The sequence below is a fragment of the Narcine bancroftii genome, chromosome 1, assembly GCF_036971445.1.
Source record: "Narcine bancroftii isolate sNarBan1 chromosome 1, sNarBan1.hap1, whole genome shotgun sequence".
In the NCBI taxonomy this organism is placed as follows: Eukaryota; Metazoa; Chordata; class Chondrichthyes; order Torpediniformes; family Narcinidae; genus Narcine; species Narcine bancroftii.
The window spans coordinates 293,983,792-294,008,233 of NC_091469.1; the positions used below are offsets into that span (position 1 = coordinate 293,983,792).

Genomic DNA, 24,442 nt, shown 5'->3' on the forward strand with positions numbered 1-24,442 from the left:
CTTTTCATTCAAAACCAGTTGATCAACTGATCCACTGAGCCAGCAGGCTAGGCTGCATATTCTCTGCTGGCAATATTATCTCTTTGATTTTGATAGAGCCAGATGTTCAATGCCTGACACATCCAGTCCTCATCGGATCCGAACTTTGGCCAATATACTGAATTCCCTTTTATTGGGTTTTTAACCCATTTCAGACAGCAATACCTGACCATGGTCTGTTTGTCTTTCCCGCGGGTTCTCCCCGCACCCCAATCAGATAGCATTAATCCTAATGGACTTTGCTTAGTTATCTGATCGTCCCGTCCTTCCTTAGGACTATTTCCCTTGCTACACACACCTCCTATACTAACAGGTAAGTAAAATTCCTCTTACCGGGATACAGTAGCTATTCCTAGCGCGCTTCCTTAACGTCCTCCCGTCGTTTGTTCTCAATGCCTCTTCTCGGATATCACTCACTTCATCCACTGACCAGTCACCCGTCGTCCGTGAGTCCAGCTGAATCAGCCGGGGTACACCTACCCTCGTCGTCGGGCACTCTGTCAGTGGAGGGAGTGGGATCCTGGACGATCCCCCATTTGTGAGAAACAGAAGTACCTTCACAGAATTTGCTTGAGACAAAAATTGAGAACAAAGAACATTTATTATACAACAATGCAAAGTTGGGTGCTTCCCCTTACCCTGGGAATACACAAACATACTGGGGCTCACCCAACTTTTATACAGTTCATTTCAGTGTAGAGGTACCCTCGCCCCCCCCCCCCCCACCCCTAACATTCTTCTGTCTCCTGGATAAGTTTGGCATTAGGCAATCCTGTCTGCCTACGTGCTGTTTCTGTGAACTTGGATGACCAGGGGGTATCCTGTCTGTGTCCCATCATGTCATTGTCCTTATTCACCTGCCTTTGTCCTTATTCACACCTTCCCAACCCTCAGGGCTTACTAACTATGCAGAACTTGCTAATTCTGTCTAAGGCTTACTAATTACATATGCGGAACTTGCTGACTTTCTCTAAGGCTAGAAGACCCTTATCTTATTCAGACTAACTTTACTTCCTATATTCTATTATTTACCCTTATCCTATTCATACTGGCTTTATTCATTACACATATATCCATACTAGCTTTCTTCATCTCTCATATTTTCTTATTAGTTTTACTCATCTCTCACACAGGTAAAACCCTCCCCACCATTGAGAACATCTACAGGGAATGCTGCCATTGGAGAGCAGCAGCAATCCTCAAGGATACATATCAGGAAAGAGGTCTCAGTGCCAGAAGACTTGTAGCGCCAGGTTCAGAGACAGCTGGTCCCCTCCACCATCAAACTCCTTAACAACAAATTCAATCAGAGACTCATTTAAGGACTCTTACTTGTGCACTTTATTGATTTTTCTCCCCTCTGTATTGTACAATCAGTTGTTTATATTTCTTTATACAATGCAGATGGTCTGCATCCCAGAATGCTAAAGGAAGTAGCCCATGAAATAGTGGATGCATTGTTGATAATTTTTCAAAACTCTTTAGATTCTGGAGTAGTTCCTGAGGACTGGAGGGTGGCTAATGTAACTTCACTTTTTAAAAAGGGAGGGAAAGAGAAATCAGGGAATTATAGACCGTTTAGCTTGACGTCGGTAGTGGGGAAAATGTTAGAGTCAGTTATTAAAGATGTGATTGCGGTACATCTGGAAAGTGGTGAATTCATTGGTCAGGGCCAGCATGGTTTTATGAAGGGAAAATCGTGTCTGACTCATCTTATTGAATTTTTTGAGGATGTAACTAGTAGAGTGGATAGGGGAGAACCAGTAGATGTGGTTTACCTGGATTTTCAGAAGGCTTTTGATAAGGTCCCACAAAGGAGATTACTATACAAACTTAAGGCACATGGTATAGGGGATATGGTATTGAGGTAGATAGAGAATTGGTTGACAGATAGGAAGCAAAGAGTAGGAATAAACGGGTACTTTTCGGAATAGCAGTCAGTTACTAGGGGGTACCACAAGGCTCAGTGCTGGGACCCCAGTTATTTATGATATATATTAATGATTTAGATGAGGAAATAGAAAACTTCCAAGTTTGCAGACGACACAAAGCTGGGTGGGATTGTAAGCTGTGTAGAGGCTGTTAAGGGTGAGCAGGGTGACTTGGACAGATTGGGTGAGTGGGCAAATGCATGGCAGATGCAATATAATGTGGATATGTGTGTGGTTATCCACTTTGGAGGAAAGAATGGGAGGGCTGAGTACTATCTTAATGGTATCCAATTAGGAAAAGGGGAGATGCAAAGAGACTTGGGTGTCGCTGTGCATCCGTTATTAAAAGTGGGCAGGCAGGTGCAGCAAGTAGTTACAAAAAGCGAATGGTATGTTGGCGTTCATATCAAGAGGATTCGAGTTCAGGAGTAGAGAGGTATTGATGCAGTTGTATAGGGCCTTGGTGAGACCTCACCTGGAGTATTGTGTTCCGTTTTGGTCTCATTATCTGAGGAAGGACATCATTGCCATGGAGAGAGTACCAGATTGATACCAGGGATGGCGGGTCTTGCATATGAAAAAAGGCTAGAACGACTGGGCTTGTACTCGCTGGAGTTTAGACGATTAAAAGGAGATTTAATAGAAACGTTCAAAATTCTTAAGGCATTTGACAGGCTAGATGCAGGAAGATTGTTCCCAATGTTGAGCAAGTCTAGAACCAGGGGTCACAGTTTAAGGATAAAGGGGAAGTCCTTTAGGACTGAGATGAGGAAGAATTTTTCCACTCAGAGGGTGGTGAATTTATGGAATTCTCTGCCACAGGAAGTGATTGAGGCCGATTCCATAGCTATATTTAAGAGAGAGTTAGATTTAGTACTTGTGACTAGGGGGATCAGGGGGTATGGAGAGAGAGCTGGAACAGGGTACTGAGTGGATGATCAGCAATCATCAAAATGAATGGCAGTGTAGGCTTGAAGGGCCAAATGGCCTACTCCTACACCTATTTTCTATGTTTCTATGTTTACACGTAAATGTAATTCCTTGAGTACCAATAAGTGTAATTCTGCCTCTCCTGCAGAAGAATCTCAAGGTTGTATGTGATGTCATGTTTGAATTCTGATAATAGGTTTCTTTTTCTATCTCAATGTTTCCTGGAAGACCTTGTGCTAATCTTGCTATTGGGAGGAGCTTGTGCTCTAAATGCACAATGTTCTGATTTCAGGAGCTGGGCAGTGAATTGTAACATTTTGTTATCACAAAAATTCGCAGATCAGATTTCCGAATCGTCTGTATATTGCTTAACAGCTGCAGCTCCTGATGAACTTGAGAACCATTTATTGTTGAAAACTGGTTGCTCAAATTGAATTTAATTTTGAATGTAGTTCGTATTCTCTTATATTTCTTTGGTCTTCATTATTTATTCTTCATAGAGTTTTGCACAGAAGCAGATCCTTTGGCCAAACTTGTCGGTGCCACCAGTAAATTAATTAGGAATGAAATAAGAGGCATTCTTCCAAATAATTGAGAAAGCTTCAGCAGACAATAAGGTACATTGTTCAAGTTCAAATTCAAGCTTATTATCATCTGATTGCAAAGGGCACCCCGATTAAATGGCGTTCTCTGATCCTCGGTGCAAAACATGCAGGCACTCATCCAGACATAACACACCTTCAAACAATACATTTGCAGGACAAATATACATCATAAAAATAGATAAATGATATTTAGGTGTATCTTGGAGTCTCGAATGATTAGGGTGAGCAGTTTCTTTGGTTGTTCGGCATTCTCACTGCCCGTGGGAAGAAGCCATTCCTCAGCCTGGTGGTGCTGGCTCCGATCCTCCTGTATCTCTTTCCCAATGGGTGTTGCTGATAGATGCTGTGTGCACAGTGGAAAAATACCTCATTGATTTTGTGCGCCCTCTTCAGACAACAGTCACGTCGATTGGTTTGGGGGGGCAAGGGAGGGAGACCCCACTGATCTCTCTACCACTCTTGTCATTTAAAAATTAGTCAAAGATGAGATTTTCCATTCCCAATGTTATGCTTAGCTCACTTTGCTTCTTTCATTGCATTTTCTACTGCTGCATGTTATCAGGCATCCATGAGATTACAGATCTCCATTGAAATCTGTAGCTGCAGCCTCTCAGGGAGACTATTGTGTCATACTAGGAACACCAGGTGCTGTAGGTTTCTGTGAGGGGCGCTGGACAAAGTCGTGACTCTCTGTCTGCCTTACAGTAGACAAAAGAATTACATGTACGTTACATTCTAAAAGTAGTATTATATGATAATAATGGAACCTTCAGCTTTACTCTTGAACTTCAAGCAAACCATAAGGGGGCATCTAACTTGAGCACAAACTCAAGGATCTGTTCAAAATTATTCAGTGCTGAACGTCCTGCCTATCAGAGGGAATCATCTTCTTTCACACTGTGATACGAACACACAGACTGGTTTAACTTTGGAAGCATCTGTGAGGATGTTGCTTCATTTTAATTGGATGTTGTAATGCAGCCAGAGTAGAATGGAAAACATTTCCGAGAGGTTCACTTAATCACATTTAAATTGGTGGGAATTATCTCCTATAATTATGATCCCGACTGCCTCAGTATTGTTGCTGATGTCCTTCCTCACCAGTTGCTTGCTGCCTCCGAACATTTGCCTTATGATGGTGGTTGTTATGTGCCAAGTCTATTCAGCTGTTTGTGGAGTGAGGGTCTTTGGATGTTTGTAGTTGAAAGAAGCTTTCAAGTACATACAGTAAAACCCCTGGTATCTGGAAATCAAACAGCTAGCAGCCTCAAGCAACTGGCAAAAATATTGGGGAAAATAAATTTAAAAATTAAAATAAATAAGAATGAAATAGGTAAAAATATGTACATTTAAAATTGTAAAAGTCTATGTTCTTTGAAGTAACACAAACCTTTGGTGAAGATGGGAACAAATATCCAGCCAGCGCAGTGCCTTGGTTGTGCTTTGCTCGTAGCAGCTGCTTGAATAAAGTTGGGTGAAACAGTAATGGCGTCGCCCAGGATAAAGGGCTGGTTGATGCCGCTCACCATTGGAGTGGCTCTCTTAAAGTGTCTCCTTATTCTTGATTAGTAAGAGTTGTCCCCAGTCTATAAACTTGGGGGGGGGGGGGGGGGGGTAATTATCTGTAATGTTACCAAGGATTTTATTGCATTATTGTTCAGTTACGGCTGCCCTCTTCTCTTTCTTCTCTCACTCTCATGCTCTCTTGATTCAAATGAACCATAAGCTGGTCTGTTTCTTCACTATGAGGCCAGACAGTGCTTTTATTCATTCCATTGCGGGCCCTCCATTATGAGAACTGTAATAGAGATACAACATAGCCTTCCATTAAGTTTCTCTGTTCATATCTGAACTTGAGTTCCAGGATAATGATTTTTTTGACAGAACTGATAATCTTGCTCTGCTATTGCATTTCTTTGCCAAATTTTTCAATTTTATTTCAACCCTCTGCATATTTCATGTGACAATGTCATGTGGCCAGATGCCAAAGAATAATTAAGCTAAACACGAAATTCTGCAGGTGCTGTGATTGCAGTTCACACAAAACTGCTGGAGAAACTCAGCGAGTCATGCAACAAAAAATACGTAGCTAACGTTTCAGGCCTGAGCCCTTCCTCGAAGTATGAACAAAAAGCAGGCGGGTGCCCGAATTAAATGGTGAAGGGAGGGGTCCGGGGCCACGGGCAGGAGGTCACAGGTGGATGAGGGTGGGAGGGCACAAGAGGGGAAAAAAATGCTGAGAAGTAATAGGAGGAGGATGTAGCTCTCTGAATGGAGAAAGGAGGTGTAGGTGGGGAATGGAAGGTTGGGGAGATCAGAGTGGGGAGCCGGAGAGTTGGCGAGGTCAGAGGGTGGAATTTGCAGATAGGGGAGGTCAGAGGAGGGGAGGTGGAGGTCAGAGGGGAGTTAAAGGGGAGATGAGAAGGACTGAGGACAAAGAATAATTACTTGATTTGACATGTGATATTCTTCCTTGTCCTGTGTGCAATTCACATTTTGCCAGCATTGGTTATGGCTGAAAGGAAATACTGGGTATGCTAAATGTTTAGTGATCACATGAATATATAAGGCAGTGAACAAATCTATTTGCAAATATTTTGCTGACTATAAAATTAGCATTTGCTGTCTCTTTAAAAAATTGCAACATTTATCATAAGCTTATACTTGTTTTAATTAAAACATTTTTTTACACAGCCGCTGTGTTCCAGGAACATTTTCCCAGAATGCATGCAGTGTACAGAGCTCGGAACGGGAATGAGGGTGCCATTCCCGTTCTGACACTTCACCTCCTTGACCCTTGTCAATTTCCCAGAATGCCTGCAGCCATTGTTGTCGAGTTGTCGGGTAAAATCACCCAAAGAATTTATTCTCATGAACACATCACAAAATTCATTGTTTTCCCGTATTGTTACAGTGCAAACATTCATCTAAACCACCTGACAAAATAAATGATAAAAAATAGTGCAAGAGCAAGTCAAAGTAAGGCAGTGTCTATGGTTCGTTGTTCATTCACAAACCTGATAGCAGAGGGAAGAAGTGCAGATGTTATTAAGACAGTTTTGAGGTTAGCCATTGAAAAAAAAATCAAAAGTTTCAATGATTCATTGTTCAATCAAAAAGATATTTGAGTGTGAATTATGTATTAATTAGCTTTTTTTTTAATAGGGTGGAAGGAAGTTCATCCCACTCAAATTTGGGGAAATGGACAAGTTGCAGATCAATACATTTCAGTGATGTAGCATGTACCCAGTAAGCCATATAAAAGTCACACGTATTTTTATTTGACAACTGCATTGAAACAGACTGTTGTGATTATAAAAGTGAAATTAAATGAGAGAAAATCAAAAGAACTGTCGCTTTGAAATATCCTAAAAGAACGTCTTCAGTTGGGAGATGAGGTGGGAAGTTTTAAACAGCATTCCATTCAAAGGGGCATCATCGTTGAATAACAGTGCTTTTCTTCTAGAAGGAGAAGCACTTTCCAGCTTAAAGCATAATTTAAATGTAATTGTTAAATCATTTGAGAAATGCTATTTAGCTTGACTACTAATTATCCTGGAAAACCATTGTGCATCATTAATGAATTTGAAAACAGATTCTAAACTACAGAACTAATAAATCCATAACAGGTTTGTCTTCATCGTGAAAAATAATTAAACTCTCAACAGGATATTTGATTTGAATTCTACAGCACACATTTGGTCAGACGTGTTTTATGAGTGATGGCAATTTGAAGAGCAACAAGTAACTACTTTCAACTGAGACAAAATAGGTATTTTATGCAGCGTTAGCCAATATTTACCTGTAAAACTGTCAAATATTGAAGGTATAAATAGATGACGTTCATAATTGTTCTTGATGTTACAGTGTTTCTTGAATCATCCTTTATCATTTTCAATTTAATAAAAAAGCACAATTTCTCAATTACTTTATCTATTGCAACTTAAGCTCAACTTCAAATACTAATTAATCGGCAATGACTAATTTCCTCAATCAGACAATCATTTTTCTGTTGAAACACTTGATTTGCCACCAGCTGTGTTGTTTAACAAGTTCTTAATGTCTACCCTATCCTCGCTGACAATTCACCAATATCTGCATTAACATTCGTAGAAAATGGAATGCCTCTGTGCAGAGTATGTGCAGAAAATGTCCAATACCTAATGCTGACCTTTCAAACTCGCACCCATGTCTCAAGGCATTTACTTCTATTGTTTCTTTTCATGGTTGCATGGAACATTTGGCTCCTAGAACACGTTCAAATTTACTGTCGGACATCACATACATCTTTGTACAACAGTGCGACGCTACAGTCGTGACATGGTTAGCACAACGCTATTACAGCGCCAGCCACCCGGGTTCGAACCTGTGAGAAATGCGTTCTTTCAGCCCGTGACCTGCGTCGGGTTCTTCCGGGTGCTCCGGTTTCTTCCTGCCTTCCAAAATGAATGGAATTTGTAAGTTCATTGGTGTATTAGGACAGCACAGACTCATTGGCCGGAAGGGCCTGGGATGATAAAATTAAAAATCGGGGGCATCAGGCAAGGAAGAAAATGTAGGTTCACTCTCTGTACTGAAAGATCTGCTAGCATTGACCTGACTCCTAACTTACGACATGTCCCGAACTCCTTTGAGCTCTGCGATGTTGTCAGATTTTCAATTGAGTGCTGGAGGAGCCCCATCTTCAAAATGTTGCTTTTGATAGCGGGCACACTTTGCTGCCAGTCAAAGCTGTCAGGTTTTTAAATGCTTCTGAATGCTATAACATTTGGAAACATAGGCAAACTGGTAAAACTGATGTAAAAGATTTGAAAGAAAAAAATTGTTCAAATTCAATTGATTGAAGCACTTTAACGTTAACATTAGTAAGACACGAAAGTCTGCAGACACCATGGTTGAAGTAAAAGCACAATGCTGGAGAAACTCAGCAGTTCAAACAATATACTTGGCGTAGCAGAGATAAAGATACATAACCAACATTTTGGGCTTGAGCCCATCATCAAGGTATGGAAAAATGTGGGCAGGCACCCAAACAAAATGGTGGCCTCCACCCCTTACCCACACCTTCACCATCTCCACTATTTTGTTCAAACCTTAATGAAGGGCTCAGGCTCAAAACGTTGGTTACAAAGTACGCTGAGTTTCTCTAGCATTGCGTTATAAAGCGTTTCGAGTTCCTCATGAAGACTAAATGTGCAGAGCCGATTTAATCTGGTATAATGAGGACAGGCTGGGAGAGGTTGGCCAGCTGCCAGTGAACCAGGGAGGGGTGAAGCATGACAGACAGATGCTGTTGATTGGCAGGTGCCAGGCAAATTGAGAGAGAGGCAAGTGGACCAAGAAGGGAGACAGGTGGGGGACGATGATTCAGACAAGCTGCTGTGGCTGAGAAGTTGAGATGAAAGCTGCTCTTATGAGAAGGAAAGGTATATGAGAGCGATTAGGGGGGAGGTAAAGGACAGATGGGACCAGATCAAAAGAAAGAGGGGGAATAATCCTGTTGAGGAAATGTGCACAGAAGATGGATCCAGGTAGGAAAAGGGTGAATATGGGTGGGGGTGGATGGGAAAGGGGACAAAAGTGGGGGAGAGGGAAATAACTCAGAAGAAAATTAAGTTATTGCTTGAAATTAGAAAATTCAATGTTTTGAAAACAAAATGTACCTTCTTGTTTTGCTTTCTTCTCTGTGGCCCTGCAATTGAAATAATTGGAGTTGTGGACCCAGTTCCAGTTCTAACCAGGCGAGGATTCTGAGAGCTGATTCCTCCCCGGTAAATAGTGGGGAACCTCGGCAAGGTGGGCAGTCTAGTGGTGAAGTTTCTTGACCAACATGGTGCCAGTTACCACCCAAGGAACTTCAACATGTGCACTGGAAGTCTAGATAGTTGACTTTGGGCCACAAAATCTGACTTTCTGGCTTTGTCCCAATAATCAATGTGGTTGAGAACTGACCAAGAAACTCAGCTGGAGAAATCAGCATGCTGTTTGATGGATGTTGCATCGCCAAACTTGCGGTGTTTTCCTCTCCAGATCTTCGAAGAAGTGCCATTTCCCTCCTCGTGAGATGCTCTCTGTGAAAATGATGGAGGAGTTAGTTGAGTGCTACAACAGGTTTGTATTGTAGTCAAAGGAATCCTTTTTATTGAAAATGGGCCACCCACTTCCTTCCATCTCCCTGTCCTTTCAAGAGGATGTCAATGTTTTAATCCGTCATGGGTTCCCAGTGGTTGTCATCATTCTGCAGTGGTCTGAAATTAACTGAACCAGTTTCAAGTTCTCGTTTGCAGCGAATAAGCACGTAGAAAAATCAGCTTTGTGAAATAAAGGGCAACTATTCTTGCATTGTTAATGTTGAAGACTTGCGAGAATGAAGGGGGAGTTACTTGACTTCCAGATGTCAAGCAAATGGATCTGAGCTGTGATAATATATCACATTCCCTTACACCTGTACCCATTGCGTTTTTGGATAGGAAGTTAGGTGAACAGAAAAGCAGTTTTCCCTGAATATTTCTCAGTTTACATCAGTGTGATTTTTGATATGAGTTTCTATATATTCTTCCAAGGAATAGATCACGTCAGCAATTCTCAAATCATCAACAAATACATCGTCACCTTAAAATTAATTTACAGCTAAGAATTGTTGACTTTTTTTCTGCTTATTTCATGCAAGATGATAGCTGCAATTTACACCATGTTTTGAGAAGATAAACATATTACTTGTCTTGATTAATTTGCCCCACTTGTATAAGGCAGCAAATCAAGCAGAAATGCTTAACTTTGAGATGCTTGCAGTTCAGAATGAAACATCTGGTTCCTTTCTCTTTTATCAGATGTCGGGGAAGAAAATGGAAAAATAACAGCGTTGAACACAGAAAGGCATTTTGGCATATTAAACTGATTTCTTCCAACAATGGCCCTCGATTTCAAACATGAAGCAAACCATTACATTTCCTCAGGAAATGATTTTTGGGTTTCCTGCAGCCCTTTCCCTGGATGTGGTTTTAGTAGATAGCAATTTTCCCTCTGTCTTAAGTACTTGGATTGAAGTCTGACTCCCGAGACTTGTGCATATAAATCGATGCTGACAACTCAGTTGTATTGAAGAAGTGCAACATTCTTGGTCATGGCGTCATTTCAGGAGATATTAAACCAAGCTCCCATCTGCTCGCTCAAGAGATTCATAAGAATCCCAAGACACTTTCAAAAATAATGGGAGGTATTCCCCATGTGATTTTCAATTGGAATGTTTAGCCCTGGCTGTGGGATCGCAGTCTCAGGATAAGAGACAGGACATTTGGGACTAAAATAAGGAGGAGAAGTTTCTTCATTCACAGAATGGTAAACGTGTGGAATTCACCCCTGCACAAAAGGCCTATATTTAGGAAGGAGATTTCTGGATACTAAAGGCACCAAGGTGCCTAGGACAAGGCTGGAGTATTCTATCAAATATTTTATTTATTAATTTTAAACCACCATATGAATTGCATTGCACAAGTTCAAAAATTTTATATAAAAAAAGTTACGAGGTATATGTAAAAAGAAAAACCCCTTCACCTAAGCCATCCACCCCCTCCCACCTCCCTCCCCTTCCCCATCAAAACCCTTGTGAAATAAAAAAAGCAATAGAGGAAAAGATTAGAAAGAGAGAATTAAAAAAAAGAAACAGAGAATACCAAGAGGATAAACATTTATAACCTAAATTCTGATAGGAGGTTAGCAAGAAGTGGGGCCTTCAGAGAGCTTTAAACATAGATACCCACATTTTGTAAATAAGGGTGCCATATTTTCCAGAACAGATGAAATTTTATTTCGCAGACTACAGGTAATACAACGGAATACAACCACTAAGTTCTGTGTGCCATCCTCCCATACCTAAATCTATATGGGACTTCCATGATATTGCTATACTTTTCCTCGAGAGAGAGGGAATCAGCCATGACTTCACTGAATGATGAAGCAGGCCTGACAGGCTGATGAGCCTGCTCCGGATTCTGGGTTTCTCTGTCAAACTTGTTGCCTGGAATACTTGAGGCAAGTTGTACAATGTATTCAAACGGAAATTAGACATTTTTGCAGGAGCATACTGTTTAGAGTTTCCCTGTAAAGTCTCAATTCCTTGTCAAGTACAGGTTTATTGTCATCTGATTGCGCAAGTACAACCCGACGAAACAGAGTTCCTCGGTCCTCTGTGCAAAACATGCAGACACACAACTAGACGTAACACACATACAATCAATACAATGCAGGGCAAGAGGACAAGTATTTCACCTGTACAAATACATTTTGTTTTTTGAGAGGCTCGGATAGTTAGTGTGAGTAGTTCCTTTGGTCGTTCAACATTCTCAAAGCCTGTAGGAAGAAGCTGTTCCTCAGCCTGGTGGTGTTGGCTCTGATAACTCCTGTATCTCTTCCCCAATGGGAGCAGCTAAAAGATGCTGTGTGCAGGCAGGAAGGGATCCCCAGACAACGATCCTGGTAGATCACCTCGTTGAGGAGGAGGGAGACTCCAGTGATCCTCTCAGCCACTCTTATAGTCCTTTGGATTGACCTCCGATCCATTTCTTTACACCAACCGTCCCACACCAAAGCCCTGGAGAAACTCAACGTTTTGGGTTGCTGATGGATCTTTACCTTTGCTACATAAAGGCACTGTTTGACCCGCTGAGTTTCTCCAGCACTTGTGTGGTTTTTTTCTTCACTGAACCACGGTGTCAACAGAATCCTGTGTTTTATCATGATTAGTGCAGCTCTGCTACAACGCCGGCAACCCGGTTTTGATTCCAAAGCTGTCTTTGAGGAGTTTGTGCATTCTCCCAATGTCCGTGTGGGTTTTCACTAAATGCTCAAGTTCCCTTCCACGTTCCAAAGGCGGATGGAGTGAGAAGATTAATTGGTCACGAGGCCATTGGGGCAGCATGGGCTGGGATGGCTGTCACTCTGCTGTATCCTTAAAATAATTTTTGAAAAATTAAAACTCATGGGAATTAACCACAATGTATTTTTTTGAATATTTTATTTTTGATTTTCCAAAGACTCATGCAAATCCAATAAACAAAGTATTTCATTCTCTTTCCATGTAATATGATATACAGAGTCCTTATTTCCTCTCCTTCCACCCTCCCCTCCCTATCCCTTAAATTATACAAACACCAAAATATAAAAATACAGACAGAAAAAAAACAAGCCACAATGTATTTTAAAATAATATTAGATCATAAGATATAGGAGCAGAAGTAGGCCATTTGGCCCATCGAGCCTGCCATTGCCATTTTATCATGAGCTAATTCATTCTCCCACTCAGCCCCACTCCCCTGCCTTCGCCCCATAACCTTTGATACCCAGACTTCGTGCATGCAAGGAAGCTGAAACAAATCCTTGTCCATCCTGCTGTTACCTCATGAACCCGGTGGTGGGATCCTAGCACTTCTCCTCGCAGTCCCTTCTTGCTGCTTTCGGAACCTGGTTACGAGGAACCTGTCTGACATCCCTGCCTTCTGGAGCCCAATGTGAATCGCTGCCTTCTCCTTGGGAACCTGGTGTTAATCATCGACCTCCTACCCATCAGGAACCTGGTGTAAATCACTGCTCCTCCTCCCATCACTGGGAAGCTTGCTCATCATCCTGCCATTCTCCTTCCCCTCTCAGCTTTAACCTATCTTCTCTAATTTTTAAATTTTATTCCTGGGAAAAAGGTTGACTGTTCGCCTTATTACTGCTCTTCATTATTTTCTGCACCTCAATCATTTATGATTTGGAGGAGGGGACCTTATTTATAACAATACATTTTCTGCCCTAGTTAACTGATAAAACTGTGTGGTACAGTTGCTGTAGAGAATTGGATCGGAGGTCAATCCACAGGACCATGAGGATAGCTGAGAGGATCACTGCAGTCTGCCTCCCCCCACCATCGACGTGATCTACCAGGATTGTTGTCTGAAGAGGGCACACAAAATCATTGAGGACCCCTTCCATCCTGCACACTGCATCTTTCAGCTCTTCCCGTCGGGGAAGGAGAAACAGGAGGATCAGGGCCATCACCACCAGCCTGAGAACCAGCTTCTTTCCTCGGGCAGTGAGAATGCTGAACAACCAAAGGAACTGCTTGCGTGAACCATCCGATACTTCCAATATTTGAATATTTGCTAGACAATAAATGTGTGTGTGTGTGTTCGTGTGTGCGTATGTACAGTCTGTGTACATATTTGACAAAAGACAAAGGAGGAAAAACCCAACACCCAACCCCAACCAACAAATTTTCCCCTGCAACCGCTGCAACCGTGTCTGCCTGTCCCGCATCAGACTTGTCAGCCACAAACAAGCCTGCAGCTGACGTGGACATTTACCCCTCCATAAATCTTCGTCCGCGAAGCCAAGCCAAAGATATTTGTCCTATGTATTGTCTGTCTGTATGCGTGTTTTGTCTGGTTGTGTGTCTGCATGTTCTGCACTGAGGACTGGAGAACACTCTTTCATTGGGTTATAGATTTCAGATTTGTTTTCAGAGTAAATACTTGATATCAATACAACCCTGAGATTCCTTTATCCAGCAGGCGAGACAGAATTACTACTTATTGGTAGTACAAAAAACTGTACTCAACATACATAAGTAAAAAATAAATGTAAATAATTGGACTGTGAAGTACGGAGAGCAAAAAAATTAATAAAGTGCAAAAGTAAAAGTACTTGTGGAAGCAGATGACAATAAACTTGAACCTGAAGTACCCACCAACTCGAAAGCTGGCTTGGTACTGGCTTTCAGCCCGTGCCGGTGATAACCCACCCCACTGATTTAGTATTGTCTTCTCCATCCTTATCTCTGATAGGTCTGTAACACTGAGTGAAACCACTTTCTGCTGCTTGGAAGGCAGGGAATGGAACATTTAAGTGGTTCTGACCACTTGGCTTTTGTGCAACTGTGGAGTGGTGGGAGTGGAATCCAGATTTCGGTGGTTAATTCCACATCCACTTACAGTTCATATTTGTACATTTTCTTTGCTTGGTTTAAAAGTACAGGCAAATGGTGAAGAGGATCGGAGGTCAATCTTCAGGACCTTGAGAGTGGCAGAGAGGATTAATGGAGTCTCCATCGACGAGATCTGCTGGGGTCATTGTCTGAAGTGGGTGTGCAAAATCATTGAGGACCCCTTCCACCCTACATCTTTCAGTTGCTCCTGTCAGGAAAGAGATACAGGAGGATCAGAGCCAGCACCACTAGGGTAATTTTTTTTTTGAATATTCATTTCACTTTCTGATGAATCTGGCCAGAGATTGGACTGTTGTGCAAAGTGTCATAGGAAAGCTTTGAAAACCACAAAAAATAATACATGACTTACTTTGTGAAGCATCTTTTGCATTCACAAAATAACTTTTCAAAGAGTTTAGCAGGTTGTGTGTCGTACTTTTAAAATTTAGACATTGTTAAAATGCACTCAGGAAACTTCCACAAAACTGGTAGGCCACTTGAGAGATAAATACCAACCAGGATGGCAGGGATAATCCTCTTTTTTTTCTTGTAAATCTGACACACTTAGCACAGGTTAGCAAAATGCTGTAACAGTGCCAGTGACCAGGGTTTGCATCCAGCACTGTCTGTGAGGAGTTTATACGTTCTCCCTGTGTCTGCATGGGTTTTCCCAACATGCTCTGGTTTCTTCCCACTCTTGAAAATATATGGGCATCTCTAAGGGTTTGAATGGGCAGCTCACTTTCCATTCAGCAGTGTTACTGCATGTGGAAAGAAGCTGTTTCTCATTTTAGCATTTGAGAAAAATTTGGACAGATAGGAGGGATATGGAATGGGTGCAGGTCAGTGGGAAGAGGCAGAACAACACACTGGAAGGGCCAAAGGGCCTATTTTCTATGCTTTTATGTTCTATAGTTCTCCTTACATTCACTACAATTGTTTTTCCTTCTTATTTCTCGACTGCAATGCTATTGGAATTACAACTGTTAAATTATACTCTGCGCTTTTGATTTATCTTGCACCACAGTCTGAACTGCAGTTGGCTTGCCTGGATAGCATGCAAAATAAAGTTTCTCACTGCATCCAGGTGCATGTGGCGATAAGCCATTCATTTCAATGAATGCTGACCTGAGAGAGGGAGAACCACATCTGAAGATGCCTTTCTCTCATACATTCCTCCAGGTCGAGTTGTTTCATGCAGCCTGGCCTTGAATAAGAGCAAGTGAAGGTGGACCACTTATTTGGCCGTTGTTATTCTCAAGAGAACATTGGCAAAGATTTGGCAAATGGTGTCACCTCTCTCTGATAAATTGGTGGTAGAAAGGAATTTTCAAGTTTGTTATAATGTAAGCACTTTTTTTATATATATATCTATATATATAGATATATATATAGATATATATATATAAAGTTGCTTGAAAGGGGCAGAGGTGAAATTGTAGGAAAGATGTGAAATATTACACCTGCTTCTCTGTGAAGAGTTTAGGGGATAGTCAAGCTTGTTTAGTCAGGTCCCTGTCCAAGGTTGTTTGTTTAGAGTTGTAAGCCTTTGAATTTGATTCTCAAAATCCATGTTGATAATTTAATTTCAGCCACCCAATGTGGCTCTGGCAAACATGCAGCATACTTCTGGCTGACTGACTTGTCTAAAGAGACTCCTGGCAGAGCATTAGGTCTGGGATTTGCACGCTTTTTCCATCCCTATTGAAATGCTTAAGATGCTTAACCATACATAGAAAATTAAATGAGCATTGTCCTTTAACCATTAAAGGATGAAGCTCACCATACTTTTGATACCCATGATAAAGTATTGATTTCTAAAGCTTGGCTCTGTTCGCACATCCAGAAATCTTCACAAATACCTGTCATGCAATAGTCCTTAATCTCAACTAAAATGTTTGGGGGAAAAAAATGTTATTTGCTAAAGTTTTCCGTGAAGTACAGTTCTGCATACCTCTGCGTGACCTTTTGAAGGAATTCCTATGAAAACAAGAGCAATTTGTTTTTGTTCATCGTGAGTCTCCATTAAATAATACACTTTTTCTTTTAACTGTTCACCATACTGGAAACAATTAGTTCTATTGGGTTGGGATGCTGCTTTCATGCATGGTGTTTCATCATTAGGAACTTTTTTCCTAAACTTTTGATGACTCTGGAAACTTTTCTCAAGCATCTTACACTTGATGATTTGAAAAAAAAATGAGCAAATGGGAATTATAAAATTAATGATTTGGATTGGGGAATAAATGGCTTTATGGCTAAATTTGTGGATGATACAAAGGTAGGTGAAGGGGCAGGTAGTTGTGAGGAAATGGAGAGACCGTGAGACTTGGATAGATTAGGAAAATGGGCCAAGAAGTTGCAAATGAAAATCAGTGTTGGAAAGTGTATGGTTATGCACTTTGGTAGCAGGAATGAAAGGACAGACTATTATTTGGATGGAGAGAAAATTCAGAAGGGCAAAAGGACTTGGGAGTCCTTGTACAGGATATGTGAAGGTTAAACTTTAGGTTTTGGTGGTGAAGAAGGAGAATGCAGTGTTGGCATTCATATCGAGATGAATAGGACTCAAGAGCATGGATGTGATGTTGGGCCATTATAAGCCATGGGTGATGCCTCATTTGGAGTATGGGATACAGTTTTTGGGTTCCTTATTTAAGAAAGGATGTGCTGGCATTGGAGCGAACTCAGGGAAGATTTACGAGAATGATTCCTGGAATGAAAGGATTAGCATATGAGGAATGTTTGATGACTCTTACAGTGTACTCTGTGGAGTTCAGAAGAATGAAGGGGGACCTCAAAGAAACAGTTTGAATGTTGAAAGGCCTGGACAGAATATTTGTAGCCAAGTTGCTTCCCATAGTAGGAGAGTCTAGTACAAGAGTGCACAACTTCAGGATTGAAAGGTGCCAATTTAAAGCAGAGATTTGATGAAATTGCTTCAGCCATAGAGCAGTGAACCTCTGGAATTTACTGCTACGGGCAGCTGTGAAGGCCAGGTCATTGGCTGTATTTAAATTTAAGGCAGAGATTAATAGCTATGTAAATAGTCAGGGTATCAAAGGTTATGGGAAGAAGGCCAGGGTGCGTGGCTGAGTTGGAGAATGTATCAACTCGTAATGGAATGGCAGAGGAGACTGAATAGCCTGGATAGCGCCTAAAATTTTATGGTCTCTTGAAATTAGCTGGCAAAATGCTACTTATTTCTTGGAACAAGTTGCAGGATTGAGGAAGTGATGCATTGTCAGAAGTATCTTTGTTGTATCTTCAGTCATGTTTCTCAATGAAGGTCATTTATTTCAGATCAAACATTTTAATTGTCTGCAGAATGCACTGCTAACACTCAGCAGGCCAGGCAGCATCTGTGGAAAGACAAACAGAATGAACTTTGCAAGGTTATGGTCCTTCATTGGATGAAGTTGACAAGCTCATCGCGGGTGCATGAGGCAGCCCCGAGGAAGAGTTGAGGGGTCTTGCAGCATGGATTGCTCCACAAAGCGAACACACAGGCAGGCATAGCTGGTACCCATCCGGGTACCCATGGCTACTCCTTTGATTTGGAGGAAGTGAGATGAGTTGAATAAGAAGTTGTTTAAGCTGAGGACAAGTTCAGCCAGGTGGAGGAGGGTGGTGATAGGGGGTGACTGGTCAGGTCTATGGTCCAGAAAGAAGTGAAGTGCTTTAAGACCTTCTGTATGGGGGATAGAGGTATAAAGGGAATGAACATCTATCGTGAAGATGAGGTGATCTAGTTTGGGGAATCTGAAGTCATTAAAGAGATGGAGGGCATGTGAAGTATCTTGGATGTAGGTGGGGAGGGATTGGACCAGGGGAGAAAAGATGAAACTAGTTTGGTGGGACATGAACAGGCAGAAACAATGGGTCTACTCGGGTAGTTGTGTTTGTGTATCTTGGGTAGGTGGTAGAAACAAGCATTTTAGGGATGGGGGACAATGAAGTTGGCAACCTTGGGGGGAGGTGACCAGAGATGATGAGGTTGGAGATGGTGTCCAGTGGGAGGGTTAGATAGGAGGAGATGTCTGAGAGCTGTCATCTGGCCTCAGCATGGTAGAGGTCAGTGCACCAGACCACCTTAGCACCACCCTTGTCTGCAGTTCTGCTGGTGAGGTTGGGATTGTTTCAGAGAGAGAGGAGGGCAAAGATTGGAATACGAGAGGGGGATGGTGAAGTTAAAACAGCTGATGTCTCATCGGCAGTTGTAAATAAAAAGGTCCAGAATAGGCAGCTGGCCTGAACGAGGTGTCCATGAGGAGGAAGGCTTAAAGTGAGTGAAGGGATCTGGAGTGAGGGAGTGGGGAGTCATGGTCATGGAAGTAAGTCCAGAGGTGGAGGAGATGGAACTCATTGTGGATAGAGAGGGATGAAGGAGAGGCCTCTGCTGAGAACTCAGCACTCCGTCTCAGAAAGGAGAAGGTCAGAGGGGATAGTAAAGACCAACCAGGAGTCTACCATCTCTGAGACCCAGTTAAATACTTTTACCCTTCCAATAGTCAGAATTTTAAAAAAATAATTGTCTTTGGTATTTTAAGTTTTAACCTGCCAAAAGGTCTTTGCTTCTGTAATGAGTAACCTTCGACATTGCAATATTTAAGGCATATATTTTTTGCTGCTTGCAGTTGTCTGATTTAGTCACCTTGGGGAATGCTGATGGTCATCTTTCTGATTCTTTAATCTTGACAAACAAAGATGTAGTCATCATGGCCAATGAAAGAGAAATGTTTAATCCAGAATCTCCATGTGTTCCAATGTAATCCTGCTTGGGAAGCTTGTCATTAAAATTATTTCAAATCCAAAGGGGCCTTTATTAATCTGTGAACCTCATTCAATGTGCCACTGTTATGCTGAAGATAGTTAGTTGTGACTCAGGTCATCAGAATGCAGCCTACTGAGGTTTTTTTTCCCCTTTTTATTAAATTTGTCTTTAATTTGAAATTTAGTCTCAAATTTATTACCATTATGAATGTGTGCTCTAAGTTATCATTTCAAATAATAGTGTGAGTTGGCAGTAAATAAGTGGTGTTCAATTAGCTTTCAGTGAGATAAAATTGGAAATATCATCCACTATTAAAAATACAAGAGCTCAGTGCCGCAATGGTAATAGATCAATAGCTAACATCAAATCAATTGTAAAACATACTGGAAGTCTTAAAGGTAGGTCTTTAACTGCAGCAGATTAGATCCACTCAGTTGAATGTATTTCCATTCTGTTCAGGGCCTGGGGAGAGAAGACAAGCAATAGGTACTCATGGCTAATTCAATAATTTGCTTGCTTATGGATCTAAATCAAACCGTGTTGGTAATGAGGACAGGGAGCTTCACTGATTAAGATGAATTAATTGGGCTGAATTTATGGGGCAGCAGACATTCCTGGAATACGAGCCCAAGGAAAACGTGTTGTTCTTTGCAATTTGGGATTGCATTCTTTCTGGACGAGATGTTAAAATGAAGTTTCCTCTGCTCTGTTCTTCTGTACCCACTTAAAGGTTCCCATGGCATGATTTTTATCATCGAATATTTGATTTTAAAACATTTATCACCAATCAATGTTATGAGAATAGACACTTTGATTTTTTATTAAAGCTGAGTGCATGAGCCTGAAGTGTGCAAATTGGATTCTGGTCTTTCCCACATTATCATATTGATGACACGTTTGTCGTTTTCCGAGAGCTGGAAGAGATGAGTCAGGGTGGGGCAATGAAAACCTGCGTTGCCCTTTCTACAAAGTGCAGAATTTTGATTTTTTTTCCTCAAATAGGCTAATCTTGGAGCAATTTTCTCATCGTGAACCCGGAGAAACATCCTGCTGAGACCCTTGCACGGAACAAGACTGCTCCATGTTGGCTGTGGATGATTTTTGTGTCAAAATGCCAAGCTGTTTGATCCAAATTCAAAGTGGTTTAACATTTCCCATCATTAGAAAGATTATGCTATAACTCTTCCAGAGCAATTATCCTGCTAATGTAGATTCTGTTTGTATTGATTTAAATCAAATTCAGCAGGGCATTGAGGGTCTCTTAAAACGGTGGTGGACATTTTACAGCCATTTCTCAGCGTAAAATTGTACATCATTTAATCACTCCTGAATGTAATAAACAATGGATCTTCTTTCATGAATCATTTAATCCTAATCTAATATCATAATGGTTTGCTCCCCAAAGCCCCTTCCCCAATGACAGGAAAATAGGAGCGTGAAGGTCCTGGAAATGGCAGTATTCTTCATGATGCTGCAATGACCATCCGTGGACGATTGATGAACAGTTTCCGTAAACCCAGCCCTTGGTTGCCAAGATACACATGAGGGTTAAACTGCTTAATCAGACATTAGATCAGCAGGCAAGTGAGAGAATTCTCTGTATTTCATTCCTTAAAAAGAGACTATTTATAAGCAATTATAATAATTATCACCCATTGTAAATCTCCTGCAATGAGCTGAATAATGTTATTTAAGAAAATAATTTTGACACATTGTTGGCTGAAATTTCAACTGAGGAAACTTTAAGTTCTGACTGCTTTGCTTGATGGTATTGGGAAAAAAAATATTTTAAACATACAGCACAGGAACAGGGCCCTCCGGCCGATAAACCCATATAACCCAAATACACCAATTACAGCCTCTCCCTGACTTATGACCTATACGACTTACAACCATCTGTACATACGACTGGAAAAAAAATACTGTATAAATAATGATAAATTAGCATCACCACCATCTATTGTTGAGAACTGGTGACGGGCTGTTGGGAGACTCTCGTAGCAGCCTACTGTCAGTCCCCACATTGGTCCCGCTGCCCCACTCTCTCCCGGTGGCCCACTGTCGATCCCCACACCGATCCCACCATCCTGCTCCTCTTGACAGCCCGCCTCCAGCCCCCACACTGGCCCCACCACGCTGCTCCCTCCCGACAGCCCACCACCAGCCCCTACACCGATGCCACAGCCCCCACATTGAATCCACCACCCCGTTCCCTCCCAGCACCAGCCCCTACACTGATGCCACCAGCCCGCTCCCTCCCGACAGCCCACCACCAGCCCCTACACCAATGCCACCAGCCTGCTCCTGCCTGGCACCAGCCCCTACATCAATGCCACAGCCCCTACACTGATCCCACCACCCCGTTCCCAATGGATGAATGATAAAACGGATACAGTGAATTTCCAACTCAAGTCATGTCGTGATATGACATGTCAGTCAGAATGGAACTAGGACGTATGTCAGGGAGTATCTGTAATCTACAAACTCCATGCAGTTTTGAAGGATGGGAGGTAACCAGAACACCTGGAGGAAGCCCATGCTGATATGAGTGGAAACTACAAGCTCCTTACAGACAACGCCATTTTGAACCAATGTCATTGGCGCTGCAGGAGTGTGCTAATCGCTCCACGAACCATGCCACCCTTTTTGAAGAATATTATTTTGATAATCATAGGACCATACAGCTGGCCCACGAGCTCCTGTTGCCCAATTACAACCAATTAACCTGCAACCCCCATACGTTTTGAAGGGTGGGAGCAAACCAACGCATACACATAGAGAGAATATACAGAGAGCACTGTTTCGAACGCAGATTGCTAGTGCTGTTAATAGGGTTGCGCTAACTGCTACGCTAACTGTTCCACAGTTGATTGTTGTAATATTTGTTGTAATAAATTGTAATAGTTGGTCATTTATTCTCTTTTTTTTGTGGGATCTGCTCACATGCTCTAAGTGTATTAAACACTTCCCATAAACATGAAAGAAAGTAATGATAAATGAAGCACTAATTCACTGCTATTGATCAGCAGCAAAACTCATTTCAAGACGTAGGAATCCAAAAACATAGAAATGCTGGAGGAACTCAGCAGGTCTCACCGTGTCCAAAGGAGGAAAAGATAATTGGATATGGATAGGTCAAAGGAGAGAGGAAATGTGAGAATTGACTGGGGTTGGGTTGTTTGGGGCTCTGTGGAAGCAGAGCTAAGGGACAGCAGGCAGGGAGAAAAGGGAAGAGATAGAGGGAAACTGCTGGAGGAATGGAGACATTGGAAAAGATGGTGGCGGGGGGAGGCCTTTAACAGAAACCGGAGACGTCGATGTTAATGCCATCTAGTTGGAGAATGATTATGAGGTGTTGTTCCTCCAATTTGCAGGTGGTCTCAGTCTGGGAGTGCATGAGGCCATGGACAGACATGTCGGCAAGTGAATAGCCCAGGGAATTGAAGTGGGGACCTACTGGGAGGTCGGCACGATTGCGGCAGACAGATCTGAGGTGCTTAATGAAGCGATCTCCCACTCTGTGCCCTGTCTCTCTGATGTAGAGACCACCACAGGAGCACTGAATGCAGAGGATGACCCCTGCAGATTCAAAAGTGCTTCACTTAGAAGGTCGGTTTGGGGCCCTGAATGGTGGTGAGGGAGGAGATGTGGCACAAGTGGAGCATCTCCTGTGGACGCAAGGGTAGGTGACAAGGAGGTATTTGGTGGGGAGAGAGGAGTGGACAAGGGACTCGGTGGGGGGGGGGGGGGGGGAGTGTGGTGCACTGGTCCCTGCAGAAGAAGGAGAGGGGAAGATGTGTTTGGTTGTGGGTAGGTGGCGGAAATGCCAGAGGTGATATGTTGGACACAGAAACTGGTGAGATGGTAGGTGAGGACAAGGGGAATCCTGTCCTTGTTATGTGTGGGGGCAGAGGGTCCCAGGGCAGATGGAGGATGTGTGGGTGAGGGTTGAGTTGATGGTAGTATAGGGAAAGCCATGTTGTTTGAAGAATGAGGACATCTCTGATGATCTGGCATGGAAGACCTTGACCTGGGAGCAGATGAGACAGAGGAATTGAGAGAAAGGAATGAAATACTTACAGGGGGCAGGGCGTGACGAGGTGTGTCGAAGTAGCTGTGGTAGTTCGTGGGTCTGCAGAAGATATCTGTCGAGAGTTTGTCTCCTGAGATGGAAACAGAGAAATCAAGGAAAGGGAGAGTGTTGCTAGATATGGACCAAGTAATTTTGAGGTTGGAGAGGAAGTTGGCAGCACTGTGGATAAAGTTGATGAGCTTATCATGGGTGCATGAGGTAGCACCAAAAGAGTCATTGATGTGGCAGAGGAAGAGTTGAGGGACCTTGCCTGTGTAGGCTTGTAGCATGGATTGCTCGACACAGCCAACAAAAGGGCATGCATAGTTGAAGCCTATACAGGTACCGATGGCAACTCCTTTGGCTTGGTCCTTGACAATATTACCCTTGTCCTTGCCTTCCACCCCACCAGCTTCAACATACCATCCTCTGCCATTTCCACAACCTACTACAAGATCCCACCACTAGACACATCTTCCCTGCTCCACCCCTCTCTGCCTTCTGCAGTGACCACTCCCTCGTCCACTCTTCCTTTACCTCAAATTGTCCTTTTGGCATCTATCCCTGCACCCGCACCTCCTTCTTCACCAACATTCACTTGTGAACCTGGAGGAGTCATCTGCTGCATTTGTGATCTCTATGTCAGAGAGACAGGGTGCAAACTGGGAGATCGCTTCGTTAAGCACCTCAACTCTCTCTGCCACAGTAGTGTGGATCTTCCAGTAGCCACCCATTTCAATTCCCCACTCCATTCCCTTGCTGACATGTCTGTCCATGGTCTCACCCACTGCCAAAATGAGACCACCTGCAAATTGGAGGAATAGCACCTCATATTCCATCTGGGCATCCTTCAACTGGATGGCATTAACACTGACTTCTCCAGTTTTTGTTTGACTTGCCCCCACCCTCATCTTACTTTATGTCTCTTTTCTTCTAGCACACACACCCTCTCTCTCTTCCCTTTCCCTTTTCCCTCTATCTCATTTCCCTCAGCTCTCTTTCCACCCTGAGCTTCGAAATTGAATGGTGTCTTCGGAGTCATGTTGATGCACAGCAGGTGAGGGCCAGTCAATTTTCACTTCTCTCCTGTGTCCCAACCATATCCAGTCAATGCCTTTTATCTTTTGG

General features: G+C 42.5%; 1 long non-coding RNA gene across 2 annotated transcripts in view; it reads right to left on the reverse strand.

The window, feature by feature from the left end:
* Window positions 1-6,164: 6,164 nt before the first annotated feature.
* The window catches only part of LOC138746542 (uncharacterized), a 33,615-nt gene continuing 15,337 nt past the window's right edge, over window positions 6,165-24,442 (reverse strand). Inside the window, exons 2-5 of one of the 2 annotated variants that reach the window (XR_011347015.1) lie at window positions 19,627-19,704; window positions 14,476-14,676; window positions 9,169-9,576; window positions 6,165-8,264 (exon numbers count right to left, since the gene is read on the reverse strand). This is a non-coding gene — a long non-coding RNA (uncharacterized lncRNA). The remainder of the gene's footprint in view (window positions 8,265-9,168; window positions 9,577-14,475; window positions 14,677-19,626; window positions 19,705-24,442) is intronic. The other variant, XR_011347019.1, reaches the window with a different exon arrangement.